This window comes from Poeciliopsis prolifica, unplaced genomic scaffold (genome assembly GCF_027474105.1).
Source record: "Poeciliopsis prolifica strain line A6 unplaced genomic scaffold, Auburn_PproV2 SCAFFOLD093, whole genome shotgun sequence".
Taxonomy (NCBI): Eukaryota; Metazoa; Chordata; class Actinopteri; order Cyprinodontiformes; family Poeciliidae; genus Poeciliopsis; species Poeciliopsis prolifica.
In genome coordinates this window covers 818,848-837,624 of record NW_026562468.1, presented here as the reverse complement: position 1 = coordinate 837,624, position 18,777 = coordinate 818,848, and the positions used below count along the sequence as shown (strand labels likewise).

The window sequence follows — 18,777 nt, the reverse complement described above, 5'->3', positions numbered from 1 at the left end:
TAACTGACCCAGTTCCCTTTCACTTGCTATTTTTTTCTTAATTCAAACTTTTTCCTGACCTAGTTATCTTGACGTTGTAGCGTTGATGATTAGTAGCAAAACACTGCGTCCCTTTTTCTTTTATATATCACGCATACATTTAAGATTTTGCGCGTTATATTGACAGCTATGCCAATGGTACTCATCATTGCCAAGCAGATTTTGCCCTGCAACAAGGAGAGGGGAGCAGGATCTTGCACTAAGTAGGCCTTTTGGAGGTTAGTATTTCTAATCATTCCCTTACCTATAGCAAAAAGTAGGTAGCTGTAAGTTTGCTGAAAGTGAAACTAAATCCAAAGAGTGGTGGAAGCTAACATCCAGCTAACATCTAGTGGAAACTAACATCTAGCTAACATCTAATGGAAGCTAACATCTAGCTAACATCTAGTGGAAGCTAACATCTAGCTAACATCTAGTGGAAACTAACATCTAGCTAACATCTAGTGGAAGCTAACATCTAGCTAACATCTAGTGGAAGCTAACATCTAGCTAACGTGTAGTGGAAGCTAACATCTAGCTAACATGTAGTGGAAGCTAACATCTAGCTAACGTGTAGTGGAAGCTAACATCTAGCTAACATGTAGTGGAAGCTAACATCTAGCTAACGTGTAGTGGAAGCTAACATCTAGCTAACATGTAGTGGAAGCTAACATCTAGCTAACATGTAGTGGAAGCTAACATCTAGCTAACGTGTAGTGGAAGCTAACATCTAGCTAACATGTAGTGGAAGCTAACATCTAGCTAACATGTAGTGGAAGCTAACATCTAGCTAACGTGTAGTGGAAGCTAACATCTAGCTAACGTGTAGTGGAAGCTAACATCTAGCTAACATGTAGTGGAAGCTAACATCTAGCTAACATCTAGTGGATGCTAACATCTAGCTAACGTGTAGTGGAAGCTAACATCTACCTAACATGTAGTGGAACCTAACATCTAGCTAACGTGTAGTGGAAGCTAACATCTAGCTAACGTGTAGTGGAAGCTAACATCTAGTTCACTTTAGGCATTCAAAACAAGGCAAATAGAGAATTTTCATGTCAGTTGGTTAGAACAAAGTTAGCAAATATTAAAAGTACCATTTCCCAAAAGATCAGTTGATGCCATTTTCAACATTCGTTTTTATTCATGAAGTTACCTGGTAACTTCAAGTTACGTGGTTGAAGTTACCAGATTAAATAATCACAGCTCCACCACAAGTGAAGTAAACTTCTGAAAGCTGCATCATATTGTCAGTTGTGGAACAGCGTCAAAGATTATATAAGCCATTCTTTTTCAGGTCATGTTTTTCCAATTTGAAAATCATTTAACAAGCCTAGTGTTAGCTGGCAGTTTCACTTTATTTGTGTTGTATACACTGGTTATCTTCCGATGCATTAACTATTAAGGGTTTGAATTGCATGCTGTATTAAGAAATTTTAATAGTAGGTGCACTATCTTAAATAACCTGGATTATAAAAAGCAACCAAAAGGTGTGACTAAGACATCACCAGCTTTAAAAGGATTCCTAATTACCATGTAAAACACTAATTAAAACTTAAAATATTACATTTAATTAACTTATGTAGGTCATTTTTTGGTGCTGGCTTTCAGTAGATGGGGTTCAACTTTAAAAACAAAGTATGTCTAGTGATTCCTTCACTCATTATTTTATATCCTTCTGTTTAGCACAGCATAAAAGATGAGCCATTTCTACCAACATCTATTATCCAACAACCTTCTTTCTAAAGACTCCTCTATTCTTCTCATCCATCTGTTTTTTCTTTCTTTTCAGTGAGGAATGCAGAGCAATCCCAAGTGGTGGGGAAAACACTGCCAGTCAGAGTCTAAAAAAACAAAAGAGGAGAGAATGGGAAGAAAGTCCATAAAGAAAATCTAGAGGGGAGTGACACATACTGAGGTGGCCAGTCAGAGATGTAATTTTCATGTGAAACCCTCTCAGATGGATCGGGGGTTGGGGGAAAGCGAGAGGTAGAAGGGGGAGGGGGGAGGTGACACTGGCTGACAGGGTTGGGGAGAGAGAATGAAAAAAATCCAGGGGTGAGATAGGGAGGAGGAAAAAGTAGAGGAGGAATGAGCTCTTTGGAAAATAAACAGGGTGTACGGTTTCAAAGGCAAGGGGGGACACAGGCATTCCATTGTTCAGACCAATTATCAGTGGAAAATAATAACAACAGATGGATCCAGAGCAGCCAACTTGTGCACTGGCGCTGGAGAATAGATGATGAAATTTTAGAGTGCTGTTGGATATCAAGGGGTAGGGAAGGAGGTGGGAATGCGACCCCTCACTCACACTAACACACGCACCTCCAGATGTGAACTTCCACAAGGACAGCTTAATACACGCACTCTGGCCGACACTTGTGCCGCTCTCCAGACAAACACCTCATCGGGTGATACATACGTCTCTCCCTTGTTGTCGTGTAATAAATTCTGATCCATGCATTCCTTTCATGTTCAACAAAGCGCAGGGGGTTACTTAATGTTTTCACAATGCAGTAAATGTTTGCCAATTGGAATTAAGTCATATTTCCTCCTCTATTTCTGGCCTGGATTCCCCTCACCCCCAACCCCCTCTCTCTTCCTTTATTGAAATTAGCACACATCCCTGATGACCCTGTTTGATGTCTTCCAGCATGCCAAATGTTCATGGACAGGCATACGCAATAATGCAGCAGAGACAAAACCTCGCTGACTCTGGCTTCATTCACAGGGTCCTCTCATATCAGCTGCAGACTGACAGGCAGCAGAGGGTGGTAGAAGTGAAGGGTTGGGGAGGGGGGTGGACTGCAACCTTAAAACAAAAAACCCAAGTCTCTGTGCGGCTTGTCAAGGATGGGAGATGTCTACAGATACTAGTACAAAAGATATGCCTCTTTCTGTTCAAAAGAAAAGAGAAGTTTTTGTTTCATTAACTTCTTTCTAAAGCGTAATTATCTCCCAATAGACCCTAATCACCAACAGAAAAGATAACAGAACAAAAAAGCAGTTTCTTCCTCCGTTGTTAAAGTTTTCCCCCTTTTTAAAAGTTGTTGTCTTTTTATTCTCTAAACTTTACTTGATTTGATCAAATAATACAAAAAGATTAATAGGGTCGCAAATGAAAATTGTTTCACCCTTCTGTATCTTTTTTATCTGCACATTTGACCTGCTTGACCAACAAGCGAAGAAAAACGCTTTTCACTAAAAACATTTTGAAATAAGGCTGAAGACTACGATGCCACCTTTAAGAGTGCATACAGAACTCAGACCAGCCCCAGCTCTAGAGCTGCTTAGAGCAGAGTAGACAAGCTTTTACTTTGATATAAATACAAAAACAAATCATTATGTGACCTTTCAAATAAAATAGCCATATGTATTAATGCAAAATTAACAATAAGGATGTAATAGTGGCATGTATAAAATGTTGAGTACTCATGGTCAAATTTGATTAATTGCATCATATGTTGCAGAAATACAAGAATTGAATGTCTCTAATCTCAGAAGTCTATTCCTTTTCTTATAAACTGTTAATCTCAAGAGTAGGCAATAATATTCTTCAGGTAAAAAACAGTACAGAGCAGTAAAACTAATCCTATAAATACCTTTTTTCCCCAAAAAGTTAATCAAGTAAATCTAACCAGCACTACCTAATTTTAAACATAGATAGCCACAAAAGTAGTGGCCTATACCTGTCAACAAGCTTCACGTGACATATTGGCATTAGCTAGTCATGACTGTATCCCATCAAGATAAACATATCATAAAGTTATCCACTCTCAGGTAAAAATTAAAAGAAAATTGCTTCAAGTCCAGGAACTCACAGATGTAGAAATGTTTACATATTTATTAAAAAAGAAAAACGGAAATATCATATAGTCATACATATTCAGTCCCTTTGCTGTGACATTCATTTCTATATTAATATTTGCTGTCCATTTCTTCTGATCCTTGTTGAGATGGTTCTACTGCCTCATTAGAGTCCAGCTGTGTTAATTAACCTGATTGGACTTGATTAGGAAAGGATCCCCAAAACCAGGTGTGAAAAACTTGTTGCATCATTCCCAAGAAGATTCGTGGCTGTACCAGCTCCAATGTTCCCTCTAATGTTTCATGTGTCTGGGCGTACACACAAGCTTCCTGGGCACACTGAGGACCACTGTGAGCATCATCAGTGTACACGGCGTGGCCACGCACAAGTATCATAAATCTGGGATCATAGAAAGTTGCATGGCTTATTAAAAAAAATCAAATTACATCAGCAATTTTCATTCGTTTGCTTTTAATTTCAGTGATTTGCTCAATTAAAATAAAAAAAAAGAAAAGAAAACATTGCTGTTCATGAGATGCATGCTATAAGTAAGAGTCCTGCTTCAGCCAGGGTGAGAAATGAGACATTACACCTTTCAGACATAAATGTTTGTTCATATTAAAACATTCACGTTTTGCACAATGAAATGTTTTCTGTAGCTTGTGATGCAGTATAAATTCTTGTAAAATATTTAATTACAGTTTTTTTCACGTCTGCCCTTCTCACTTCTCCAGTGGTTGTTCACTTAGCCCAGGTTGATGGTCAGTCTGCTTCTTGCTTTATGTTCTTGAATTCAGCATATTGACTGTTAATGGCCTCCATAATCTGTGGGTGGAGGAATGGCCTCATACTTCTTTGCCTGTGACCAAATGTCTGCTTATCCATAGTCAAAGTCTGAACTCAACATTTCAATATCAAATGCAGACCATTCCTTTCATTTGATTTGATTCCATTTGATCTTAGAAGAAGTGCATTTCTTTTTTTTTTTACTTTGGCTTGGTGAGTGGATGTCCCACGTAGACATGATAAGGTGATGGCTTTCACGTTTCTTAACTCTACCGCTCTATTCTCACCTGCACGGCCATATGACCAAGGCACTGATTGGCTGCAGTGCTGCAGCCAATCAGCACTGATTGGCTGCGTAGCGAAAGTGAACCGTATCGTATCATTGGCTGGATTCCTGTCACTCACTGAGTTCGATGGCAAAATAGTACGGAAAAAAAAAATTATCGGTCCATAGTCAAAACTGATGTCTGAGCTCAATGTCCACTTTACGTTGGACTTTATTTTATGCGCTACATAGATTTTCTTGTGCGCTGAGAATATGAGAGCAGTGCGCGATTGCACAGGCGCGCAGCTTGGAGGGAACATTGACCAGCTCAAAAGATGCTTCTAGTCAATACTGGGCAATATCACATGGTCATACTTATCTTTTTATTATAAATTTGCAAAACTGTCTACATTTCTGTCAAGATCTATGCAACCTTCTACAGAAATGGGGAAAATATTTCTTTTGCATTCCCTCGCAAAATGTTTGGGAACTTCTGTGAAGCAATATCCCTCACAATAATGTTGACATTACCTCAACATGTGTTTACTATGATATTTGCTGGTCTACTTGGTATACACTCACAAATGTCATGTTAAAATTTCAAATATGAACACATTTAAACAGCCTGGTGGAAAACGTGTTTATTTACTCTTCGGTGCAAAAAACTGATTGAAAATCGATTTATTCACCGCATGTTTATGTCTGTGTAAGGTTGAGATGGAACCAGACATAAAAACATCCCTTTAAACCATTGAGACTATCAACACTAAAGAGACACAATCAAAACTGTCATATGACTTATTACAACACGATGATAACTCAGAAATAGTCCAAATAGTTTGGAAGTATTTTTTTCTTTCTTTCTTTCCTACTAATGGAAAGTTTCTGTTTATATCATAGGTTTGTGGTGCAATTACCAATAAAGTAAAAGATACAAAACTTAAGGTATTTCATAATGAAATATAAAGATACATAGAAAAACCTTATGAAAACCTTATATAATAGCAGAAAGTATGAAGGCCATCGTAAGAAAGGCTTACAGTATTCAATTATGCCACATGAACCAGTCAGTATGTTATTCTGAGAAAACACAAACCTATTGCGAGGTAGCGCAAAATATTGCAAGAGAACACAAAAGACAAAGAAATCCCCATGTCCTCTACAGGGCTCCATAAAGATTGGATGCAGAGTGTACATTCATGAGAAATAACATGAACTTTTTTTTTTATTTTCGCAATTGGCTGCAATGAAACAAAGAGTGAAACATTTTAAGGTGTTTGAATACTTTCCCCACCCACTGTAATCTGAATCCTCCAACATTGCTTGGAGGAGCTTGTGATAATATAGTCCAAATGACAAATCCCTGGAGGACTGCAAAAGAGGATTTCAACTTTTTTTTTTTTTTTATTTCTTGCCAGAGATTTAATTAGCGTAGGTGAAATAATTGCCATTAACAAGTCCTGTCAAATGGGGTTGAGACATTTTTCAATAAGAAAAAAAAAACATTTTTTAGCAATGACGAGACAAAGAATTTTAAAACAGAAACTGGCAAGCCATCAGCCGTTTAGTGCGCTGACACGGAGGTTGAGTTAATTAGACTATTGTCATTTTAATCAGGACAGCTCAACGTCCATCACTTCCTGGACTTTTTTCTTGGTGTGTGTGCACTGTATATGTATGTGTACATGTGTGAGCCTGAGGTATCATCTAGCCATGTGTTACAGAGAATTGGTCTGGTTCTCAGACAGGCTTACAACAGTAATGAGCTGGAGACACATGAAGGAAACACAGGAGCACAGAGGATTGCCAGGGGAAATGGCTTCACTCATGTCTCTGTTCATTTAAAAATAATTTAAATATCAAATATTTGAAATTATTTGCTTCTCCCTGACTATCAGATTTTGAATAGGGTCTCTGTCATCTCTTTGTCAATATATTCTTTACTGACATTAGCATAGAGAACATTATTATACCTGCATTCAAATTTCCAAGGAGCTCAAGTGTTATATGTTGGAATAATGGCTTATTTTTTTACTTTGATTTCCACATTTTATACACACACGCACTTCATTGTGCCTGCCAAACATAAAGCTGAGGGGAGCGACTGACCGCTACAAGACGACGGCCCTACCTCACGTCAGCAACAATAGGCGAGAGCGGTTCTCTTTATTATGTCTACGAATTGAGGCCACCAACCAAGCTTAGCTGGCAGTGAGAGGTTGAGTGGCTAAAGGCTTTTCTTGGCCTACATCCCCCTGAATGTACAGTTCTGGATCGGAGTTCAATGAAATTCTATTGAACATATTTTTGGTTAACATTGATCATGTGTCTACTGCAATATATATTGTTACTGATTTACTGCCTAGCCCTACTCCTACTGCCTATATAAATAATTGATGAACAAGTTTTTTTTTTTGTTGTTTTTACTCCTCTTTTAGCATCTTAAAGAAAAATAAATATTACCCATAATTGCTGATTTTTTCAAGTCAAAGCTTCACAAAAACTAGGGATTGGAAATTGAAAATTCTGATTTCTGCATCTTGATTTTAAAGATTTCTAATCAAAACGGCGTTGTGTTAAAAGTACTGACTTTGTCTCACATAATGAAACTCATTACAGTTTAAAAAAATGAAAAGAAAGAGTATCAAAGGTGAAGCCAGTGTTATTTTAGACAGTAGCCGCAAGCAGTGAAAGCAACATTTGGGAGGGGTGGCTGCCAGTGGAACGCTGCCAATCACCAGAGGTGATAAAGGGACCAACTCAATATTAATACAAAACATCTTTTGCAGATTTTCCCCATGACCACAGATCAGGTCATCTGTGGACAAGGTGACAAAGGGAACCTGGAAACAAATGCTGGCAAACCCTTTTCCCCTTCATTCCCTGTTGAGACACTTCTGTACTTGGCCTGAAGGCAGGACTGGCTGGTAGATGTCAGAAGAACAAAGTAAGCTTCTGCAATATTTCACATTCAGTCACCTCAAAAGAAGGCCCATTAAAAGAGGCTGCAGCAGCCCTGCTGTATTTGACTGGACGCCAATGCTGCTGTGTCTGTGACTAAATTAATGATTCTGTAAGATCATCATTTTAAATATTAGCCATGAATATTTCACAGTGATTTAATATTGATCTGATCAAAAATTATCTTCCTTCAATAATTCAATGTGCATATTAATAATAATAAAAAAAGAATGTTATGCACAGCTGAAGGGGGTTAGAGGTTGAGTAATACTTGAGTAATACAATTTTGTTTTGAGAGAAAACAAAATTGGAAGCATCTCATTAAGATCCTAATGTGACAAAAAAAAACAGTACATGAGCACCTAAAGAGAGCTAAAATGAGCATCTAAAGAAGTAACATGTTGTAAACACCAAGTTCCTCTACAAGAGATCTGTGGGGATTAAATGCTGAACTAAATCCCTCATCTGGACAGGGAAGGTGGTCTGACTTCCTCATCCACCCCTGACAGTAGGCTCCACTCTCTCACATCCCACTTTCACTGCTGCACATCTCAGGCTTATTTAAAATCTACAACCAGGCCGTGTATTGTGATCCATATGACGTCTAGATATAATAATTATGCAAAAGTGTAATTGAATTAAAGTGTAAAGCTTTTAAATATTGTTTTTAAAACGTAGAGCATTAATGAGGTCCTTTATTTGGGAATAGCCCTCCCTCTGCGGAGGGACACTTTGATGGTTTTGTCCTTTAATTTATTCTGTTCTTTATCATCAAACAGTACAGATAAGGCAGTCTGTGACACATATTTAGAAGGTATTTTAAGGAAGATGCAGAATTCAAACTGTAAAGCCATAAACCATCCCCCTCTTATTTAAATGATTCATCTTAAACTTCTGTCAATAATTGTATCTTGTGATAACTGTCATATGTGTTATTGAGGTGAACAGATGAACATTAAATCTTCCATAACTCTGGAGCAGTGTATCTCAAACTTTTTCAGGCTGAGGTCCACTTAGCCCATTTAACCAGCTAACCTGAACTTGCCCACTCAATAACCCATCTTAATATATGACTAAATTCTTAGCACATTTTTATCAATGAATGGTTGCTTGTTTTTAAGTCATTTTTAAATAGAAAAGACAACAAAAACACTCAAACCCTTCTGTACCGTTAGTTTTAAAAAAGAAACACCACAAACAGATGTGTGATAGAAAGTGCTTTTCCTCTTTAATTGCTCTGGTGTTCTAATATCTATAGGTGTTTAAACTGAACAGGACAGTTGTCACATGTCATTTCCTTACAACCAAAGGACAAAAGCTTTGTTTGTGTGCTCCACATCCTCCACAGAGCCTCTCTTTCTTCCAGCTCAGCAGCAGCAAACAGAGTTGTATGCAAATACTAAAAGCCATAATGCACTATATTGTTTGGTGTTAACATTTGAATATTTAAATGCTGCGCTTTAGATCTAGATATTGTCATTTCAATTTCCATACAGTGCTGCTGAATGCATACAGTTAAGCTTACCCACCCGGCAGGTTGAAAACTTTCTATTTGCATTTTCCCAGCTTGATATTGTTTCAACAGTGTTTTTCGCAATTATGTGTCTTCCTGAGTGCTTAGTTGTTAAGAACACGAGTTGCTGGTGGTTTAATAAATGACAAAGGCGTGTATGGCCTTGTGTCACAGCCATCCGAGTTGGATGTGTGAATCACCCACGCTGGTGTCACTTAACCAAATTGGTAAAGCTGATAAGCTGTATTTACATAGCAGTGTTGCTGGGCATGATTACTATCAGTCAAACGTCCCTCCCCACCTCCACGCGCTTTAATGGAAAGTTGGAACATAACTTAGTGAGGCTGCCCTCAGGAAAATAGCTCAATTATACCTGTGGGTATAAACACTCGTGTGGCTGGCAGAGAGATAAACAGATGTGCAGTGATGGCCTGCAGTAGCCAAGCGGCTGCTGCTCCGCCTTCATTCATTCAGTTGTCCTGATGGTGGATTCCTGTTTCTCTCTCCTTGCAGCCACACTATTTGTTTATAATGTGGCGGTTACCAAAAGCAGATGAGGGATGAAACAACTATTCGGATTAATTGTGATGAATCAATTATTGGAATGACTGTCCACTAATTTTGGAACTGACACATAGGGATGCACAGAACCCTATTGTACTACTTCCAATGCTGATACAGATTTAATATCAGCCGATGCAGGAGCTGAATTGATTTAAACTTCTTTTTTTTGTTGTAAAGACGTAAAAGTAGAGATTTACAAATGTATTTGAAAACTCTGCACCGGTACAGCAACAAATACACCAAAAACTTCACAAGTTTCATCAAACATGTGGAACCAATGCAATTTTAATTTGCTTAGTCAGTGCAATTATAAGTATAGCAACCAATGTAAAATAAATAATGAAGAAACTTACAACAAAAAAAAAACACAGGTTGACTATTTTGGTTAAACATGTAAAAAAAAAAGGTGCAACATAACTTTCAGATGGTTCACAAAGTGGAACTAGAAATTCTAAACTCTGTGCAAAATGAATAATAATCCATGTCCTCAGAACACAAAGCACAGAATTGATCCACCCCTTACAATCGGGCACATTATCAACATCGAGACCAATACAGATATTCAGACTCAAAAAAGGCCTTTTACTGAAGAAAACCAACACGCTCGGGGAAGTAATAAAGACAAAACTGAAAGAAAATATGCAGAATAATTTTCAGCAATTATGTTGGAAAAAAAATAAATAAATCTGTAAACGTGCCCCACCCAAAGTTCCTCCAGTGGTGGTTTTGGCTTCACCCAGTTCAAATTCTGTAAAAAATAAATAAATCTATTAAGCACCTTTTCCTGTCCAATCAGAAAATAATCAATTGGGTTCATGTTAATGTCAAGCAAAAAAGGTTGAACTTTTCAAATGCCTTGAAAACGTTAGATGCTAGAAATATATTTTCAGCAGCAGATCCATCCTTTGCTATAAATGATCCAGTGTTCACTAAATGAATGCTGTGTTATGGCAGTTTATCCTATGATAAAAAAATGGTTTATTTACAAACCATTTTCAAAGTATTTCTAATATTACAAATAAAAAAGTTCCAAGTGGTTGAATAAAATATCTGCAGCATATGCCCAGTTCTTAAATCAAATTAATCATCAGAATAATCTACAGAATAATTGATTACTAAAATGATTGTCAGTTGGAGCCCTAGAGAATATCTTTAATGCATAAAGGTACGGTCGATTTATGGGGAGTAGACATCAAAAGAGAACGGTCGCTCCCTTTTACTTTCTTGCTTTCCGAACTTTCCTTTTCTGGTATTACAGTTCTTTCCACACTGACTAAAAAAGACAACATGAGAGCATTCAGAATGATGTCAAATCATGTTATTTTGTCTCAGTGCACTGTGCATTTGAGCTTGCACTTGTATTGAAAAGGACATCCCCTCTGGCTGTTGTCTCATTGAGAGCCTACCTGTCACGCGGCTGATATGACGCTCTTTGAATGCAATGTGTACGTATGATCAGAGCTGTGGCGAGCCGACCCAGATGACAGAGTGACTGGAGTGTCAAAAGCGGCCCCACAAACAGACACGTCTCTTTTTTCCCCAGACAGGAAGCTGGGAGCAGCAGAGGCTCTGTCTTGTCTCATCTGCCAGCAGTCCTACTGGCAACTCCACCCTCCGCCTCAACATGTCTGATGGTGTGCAGGAGTCCATGCTGGACGGCTGATTTGATTTCAGCCAGTGTGACACATCTGTTGCTTGTCATGTTGTGTTGTGCCAGTCTGTGAGGCGAGCGTTTGGGGAGAACGGGCGTCTGATCGCTGCTTTCATGTTTACAAACAGGGGGCTCAGGATTATGTGCCGGCTGCAGCATGGCGAGAAGGTCAAGAGGTGTGGAGCGAATACAGTATACATCTGTGTAGTCCATATGCCACAAGCCATCACTTCTCCTGACCAAAGCTTTGTATTGAAATACTGTATGATGCGATGCACCGATCAGGCCTTGTCTGGCTGTTCTTCTTTAAGGCCTGACATGCTAATTCAGATTTTTTTTTATTACAAAGACAGTAGGAGTGCAGAGGTTGCCATTTTCTGGCCCATCACTGATCTTTAAAAAACTAGCCCAGGGTGCAGCGGGGGCACAAAGGGTAGAGCATGCAACTAGGCATGTCAGAAAAACAAATTCTGCTCTCAGCATAATAGCAAAATAATGCAATAACACATCCTCAAAGATCGATAAACTTTAAACTCCAATGAACATTTAACTCTGGAATTGGAAAATATTTTAAAGATCCAAAATAAGTAGACAAATCAACAGAAACAACAAATGGCTACTTGGTTATGCTATAAGATGACATAACCATGTGTTTGGATAATTCTACCAAAATTGAAGGAATTACAAAATTATCGCAAAGTATCAACATAACTTTTCTTATCTATGTTGTCTTAGAGAGATAAAATGCATAACTGGAGAAAACAGCAAGTCTCTCTTCACATTTCATAAGAACAAGAATTTCTGTTTTTCTTCTTCCAATTATGGTCTTAGCTGCTGTGTCTTTGGCGCCACCCTCTGCCCGATTATTGCCCCTTTCAGTGCAATCACAAAAATCTGGAATTAGCGCACGCTACTCGGCAGGTAAAGATGGCCTCATTTACATCCCACAGGTTTCAAAAAGTGAAACTAATTAGGCCTTAATACATCGCAGCACATTTTAAGGACCTATCTGATCAGAGTCAATCAAGGTAAAAATTGGCCAGTGCCCTTCCCAGCTGATAGATTAGTGCACCTCCTACTGAGACACACTGGAACTTTATGTGTTAAACACATAAAGGTCTGAAAGTGGAAAAAAATAAAAATAAATATGAATCTAAGTTCCACTAAAAGGTTTCTCTTTTCCTTTACATTACCTACAGAATATTAATCACTTCTCTCTGATTTGCTACAGCTGTGAATCAAATCTGTGTCAACATTCTTCACAGTGTCCTCTTTATGGATGTCTAAAGCACAATGAAAAATACAAAAAACATTTCTAAAAACCTACAAAAATTAAGGCTATAGTCTAAGCTAGATTTCTTCAATCAATTTAAAAACAAGAGCAGCGACCAAGGCTGATTGGAAACATCCAGTCCATCCTCCTATGAAGTACACACACTACATCAGCAAAAATCAAATTACAGTATTTCAGCTGGTGAAAGTAGCCCCAGCACTAAAGAAGCAGAAAGGAATTTATTAGCGGGAATGGAGCGGTAAGTTAGGAGGTTACATCTCTGTGTCCTTGTCTGGGCAATAAATATTCAAAAGTGTCATGTAATTATGAGTTTAGGATTCATATCTATACGCTGATCTCCTCTAACTGTAAATTACTTGGAAAAAGTTCAGAGGGAGTTTTTTGTTGTTGTTGTTTTGCTTATTCTTAACTAGAATTCACAAATGATATTTAAATATTTTTGATTACCATACTGTTTTGATCAAAAAAGAACAAAATGCAATATGTAAATGCCATCCCTCTTCAGAGGGTGGGGGAAAACTTTTTTCAGAGGGCTCATTTACATTGTCAAATGACTCAACACTCAATACTTTCCACTTGCTGTCAAACTTTGCTCCTGAAGACGTATCGAGCTGGAAATGATCACAGCTTCTCAAAACATACATGACATAGAAGAACAGAAAAGAAGAACGGCTCGAACATAATATGAAACACCGTGACAATTGGGGGCTCATCCAACCACGAGTCAACGCTTTTATGGCGCAGCATGGGGGGGGGGAGGGCTCGGTGCTTCTAATTTATTCAAAGAGGGATCATTTGCTTAGGGCTCTAATCCAAGGATCAGTCTGTCCTTCATTAGCCTCAATCTGACATAGATGTGAACAGCATGTAAGCTTGCCACATGAACGCTGCCCCTCCTTCCTCTCTTTCTCTGTATCTGTTCCCCCTCTCTTCTCGGGAAGGAGGGGGAACAGTAATTTGACCGTTGGAAATATCACAGGTTGTTAGCATTCCAGAGAGAATTTTACATGAGTGTACATTCGGGCTTTAATTAGAGACTATTTGATCATTCAGCAGCTGGGCTTTATTTAATAAAATACAGGTTCATGTCGGTGTATGGTGACTGTTGGTGCTGTGCGAAACAGTTAGCATGAAGACTGTTCCATGAAAGAAGAGTCAGTATTATATTGAATGTGAAGGGAGAATGTGAGAAAGTATTCCACTTTTATTCATCACATACAACGTTCAAACATATAACGTTGTAAACAATGCGGGTGAAAATGGATCATTTGTATGCTGATCGAAAGCTTTTTGTCTGTAAACTCTCATACTGAACCTTGCAAAAAGTATTTTAAATGCTCTACTCTTAGATTCAGGGTTATTTTATAATCCTGAATCTAAATATATTTAATTGAGATTTTATATAACAGACCAACACAAAGTGCTGCATAGTTGTGAAGTGAAGATTTTCCATCTTTCCATCAGCTTCTTCAGCAGAGCTTTTTTATGTTCTCTATTGAAGAGAAGTATCCTTGCCCCACGCTGCTGCTGCCACCATATTTTACAGCAGTGACCATAACTTCCACATTTTTGTTTACAAATTTTAAAAATCTGAAATTTGGGACACATATGTCTTCAATCCTTTTGTTTGTTACCCAAAATAAAATCCATAAAAAATTAAGTAAACAATCTATCAGGGTCTCTAAAAGACATCTAACTTGTTGGGTTTTATAAGCTACATTTTTCACAAACCATGAGGTTCACTTCAGATTTACTGAAGAGGCAAAGAACACTATTCAATAATTTGTTGGAAAAACATAAGCCCTAAAAATAAGTTTGAAATCTGTGTTTGTTATCCCAAAAATAATCAAAAAGCTGATCTAAGGTGAGCTAGAGAACAAAGCAGAATGAATTAGAGCATTTTTTATTGTGGCCAAAAAATACAATGATCTTTGAACTCTCAGTAACTCAAAAAAGCTTAACAAAACTAAGTTTTGATATAAAACAAATCAGAATTTTTTTTTACATAAATTCAAGTAAAAAGCATTCTGTTTTCAAAAATCATATTTTATAATCATCTTTTAACTAATAGAATAAAGAACTGAAAACAATTCTTTGTTTTCTTTTATTCACACTTAACCAGACCTGCAAACTGATTCAGCAAACTTCTCTGCACAGGAACTCTTAATATGAAGAAGTTCAAGTGATATAACTACTGTGAGGTGTTGTACATGTAAACAACAACCTGGAACCCTAAATGTCAACACAGGACCATGTGGACATAAAAATACGAGTGAGATGAAAATTCGACCAGACCAAGGTCAACAGGGGACGATAAAACAAACAGCAGGTTTAAGGAAGTCTTCCCTGTGTGAAGGTTAGCCATGTTCTGTGTTTACACTACATCCCAGGCTTTGAAATTGTTTTGCTTTGTGGAGGCTCTGCCTTGGGGTCATGGTTTGTTTTTGACGTGTTTATACACCACACAAGGAGTAATGACTTCTAGGGTAGTCCAGGGAAGAGGGGGAGGAGGGAGACAAGCGATGCAGACATAAGCAAGCAACACTGCAATTTTTTGCGCCTGTCAGGTTCATGGTTAACCTTTAACTCCCCGCTGATCGGCCTGTGTCACTGTATGTAGGACTCCAGTAGTCACAGCTGATGTCAGCAAACAGCTGCTGTCTATTACTACACAAAACCCCTTTTCACATAGTCTTGTGGTGATTAGAAACCACAATGGTTTTCAATATAAAATAGACTTTTATTTCAAAAAACGTGAGCAGCATTTCCACTTTGGGTACTTACTTCGATGTCAGGCTCCACAGAATGTCACTGCCAGAGTTTCCTCGCTGGTCGAGCAAGTGGAGAAGTGGAGAGGCGATCAAAAGTGAGCAAAGGGCAGGATATGGGGCAGGGATGGAAGGCGTGGGGGAGGGAGTGTAGAAAAAGAGAATCACGGTGGAAATTAGTTTCACAAAAGTGTTAAAAAGAAAAAAAAAGCACATTAATTTTTCCACAATCAGAAATGCCTACCATGTCACCTCCAGTGTTTGTTTTTTTCCTACACCATGCTTGAGTTAAGTTAAAGCAGTGGAGGAAAACTGAACAGGTCACTCTGAAAGTAACATTCACTCCCTAGCTGCCTTTTAAATATTTGGAGACGCTCTCATAATGAAAAAATATATACATAACAAGACTATTGAAAAAATAACGCACTCCAATGACTGTAACCGAGCCCCCTTGAAATTGATTACTGCTGTAACTGATTCAAACTCCAGCTCCTCCTTAACCTTAGATCAAGTTTTTCTGAATCACTGGCTTCTAAAGTTGTTGAGGGAAATAAAAAACAGATTACATCTATATTAGAATCAAAGTGTTTCTCTGGTTTAAAGACATTTTAAATGAAAGAAGATGGGTAGAAAGGAAGCATCCTCCTCACCTGTTGTTATAAACTACAGGTCAGCTGGCTTAAAAAATACAAAGCAAAAATAAATAAATAAAAAAATAATGCAAAAAACAAGAACTGTTTTTCTTTAAAAGAGCATAGACAATGTTATTAATGTAAGCCTGTTAGGATCAGGATCTGCTTTATTCACCAAGTGTGTGCAAAGTAACAAGGAACTGGGCTTTGCTTTTACAGATATTTAAAAGCACAGGCTTCCATTTTTATGATATAAATATATTAAAAATTTTTATGATATAAATATATTAAAAATGGAAAGTATTTCTTGTAAATGTTTATATATCTGGTGTTTTTGCAAAAGCGGAAGATGAGGCTGAATTAATTAAAATATTTATGGCATCATACTGTGTGCTTAAATGGTTTGTGTCCAGGTTGTGTGTGGTCTGCAGAGCTCTGTAGCCATCCTTTCCCCTTCATCCCACTTTTACATTATAAACAGTGGAAAATAGGTAATTTAGAGTTCAACCTTGAAAACTACTTAGAATATTGCAAGAAATGCCTCAGATTCAACACTACTAACGCCCACCCAAAATATAATAATAATAATAATAATAATAATGATAATAATAATAATAATAATAATAATAATAATAATAATAATAATAATAATAATAATAATAATAATAATAATAAAAATCAGCAGGTAGTAGAAATCAGCTGGTTAGGGATTATTCCCTTAACTTTGAAGGGAATAATCACGCATTATGAGACCGGGTCATAATTTCAAAAACCAATGATGAGTGACAGAAATGTTCAAATAATCCGTAAAGTTAAAAAAAGTATTTTGTAGTTATTTATAGTTCTTAAAGAGAACCTGGAGTCAGTTAAATTTGGACAAAGTTTTAGAAAAAAAAAATGGGAATCTGCAGCAAAATTGGGGATCAGTGCATCTTCAGTGTGAATTATTATATTATATAATTTTAACTCCAAATACTATACATTTTCACTCAGCTTATGTAAGATTCTCAACCGAGGAGGTTCTTGCTTACATTCAGTTTACAGAAATGTCTGCTAATGAGATTGAAGAAATTTTTAAAACTAATTAATTAGTATAATAATTTGTCCCATTACAGTTATCAAATGTTAGTCCACAGCCTTTTACAGCTGACCTTTGTCATTCAGTCCCTTAGTGTGAAAACACACCGGGGATAAACAGCAAGACGTGTTTCCTGAAAGGGGAGGAGAGGTGGAAAAAGCCCATTCTGCCCCCTAAATCACTGCCTGCCCCGTCACAGCCGACGCCACAGGCTTTTCTGCAAAGCTAGGGAAAAGTTCCCCGGGGGGGTCTGCCAATTCAAACAGTGCTTGACGCCCCCGCCTATCTCTGGCCTGCCTCTGCGGACCTGCCTTCAACAGGGCTTCCTGAGGGCTTGCTGCAGCTGGAGCACTTTGAATAAAGGTAACGGCAATGTCACAGCACTACTGTAAACTCGGCCTGTTTGCTCCTGTCAGCAGGACATTCCTAATAAAAGCAGAAATAACCCCACCTAAAACACAACACATTGTTTTGTTGTTGTTTTTTTTTTTTCCTTTTTTTCCCCAAAGGCCTCCCAAATCTAAACTTCCCATGAGTTACAAAGAGAGTACACAGGCGAGAAAGGGCAAGCACTGCCTCCTCAGTTCCTGCCAAACAAAATGCCAGGAGGAATGGCAGTTCCACTCGGCTCCCGGCTTTAAATATACGAGCAATTTAGAAAATGATTAGTCTTATTTTCTTGTTGAGTGCCTGACACCACAGAGGAAACCAGAACAATCATGCAAGCTGGTGCTCTTTTTTCTTTTTTTTCTGCTGAATTTAGAAACACTAATTAGTTTTGCTCTTGTAAAAGCCAACCTGAAAACGACCAATTAGAAAGTGAAAATGAGATGTGCGGAGGAAACAAGAACTTGTCGTTTGCTCGCTTTAAAGTCCCACGTGTGCAACTTTGCCTTGATGACTTTCACACAAAATATCGGGACTGACAGGCCCAAGTCTTGATGTCATGTACGCTGCTCTCTGAAGCCGCGCGAACCCTCACTTCTCTCTATCAGAAGGAAACTATTAAAGATCTGCGGGGCCACATCAAAACCCACGGCTGGCCAGTTTGACCATGCAGATGTCTGAGGCACCAGGCAAGGGAGGCTGACCACAGCACCAGCTGGTTTCAGCTCAGGGCCAAACCCCTTTTACTCCCCTCCTCTCCTCACAGGTTCCCTTTTTCTATGAATTTTCTGTTTCAAGGGTAATAATTCCTCCCCATAAAAGGTTCATTTCAAGCCAATGAGTGATGTTTCAGCCTTTGGGAGATTTGAGACCTCACCTACTGAGTGGTTGTTATGAAAAGTGAGCATAAAACTTGTGGAAATTATCTTATTTGTGAGAATTTCATCACTATTCCCAAAGCAAACAATAGCGGGCGTTTCATCACTGTCAACCTTAAGACGGATGGGCTGCCAGCACTCAACCCCTCCCGCCGCCCCCACTTATCCAGGATC

The 18,777-nt window shown here is 38.2% G+C and overlaps 1 protein-coding gene across 9 annotated transcripts in view; it reads right to left on the bottom strand.

Moving 5' to 3' along the window:
- Positions 1–18,777, bottom strand: part of foxp1b (forkhead box P1b) — a 274,772-nt gene that overhangs the window by 199,161 nt on the left and 56,834 nt on the right. For 7 of the 9 annotated variants that reach the window (XM_055022938.1, XM_055022945.1, XM_055022946.1 and 4 more), the window contains exon 3: positions 15,645–15,688. The exons of the other annotated variants lie outside the window; for them this stretch is intronic. The gene's annotated coding sequence lies outside the window, so the exon portion shown is untranslated. The remainder of the gene's footprint in view (positions 1–15,644; positions 15,689–18,777) is intronic. 9 annotated transcript variants of the gene reach the window in all.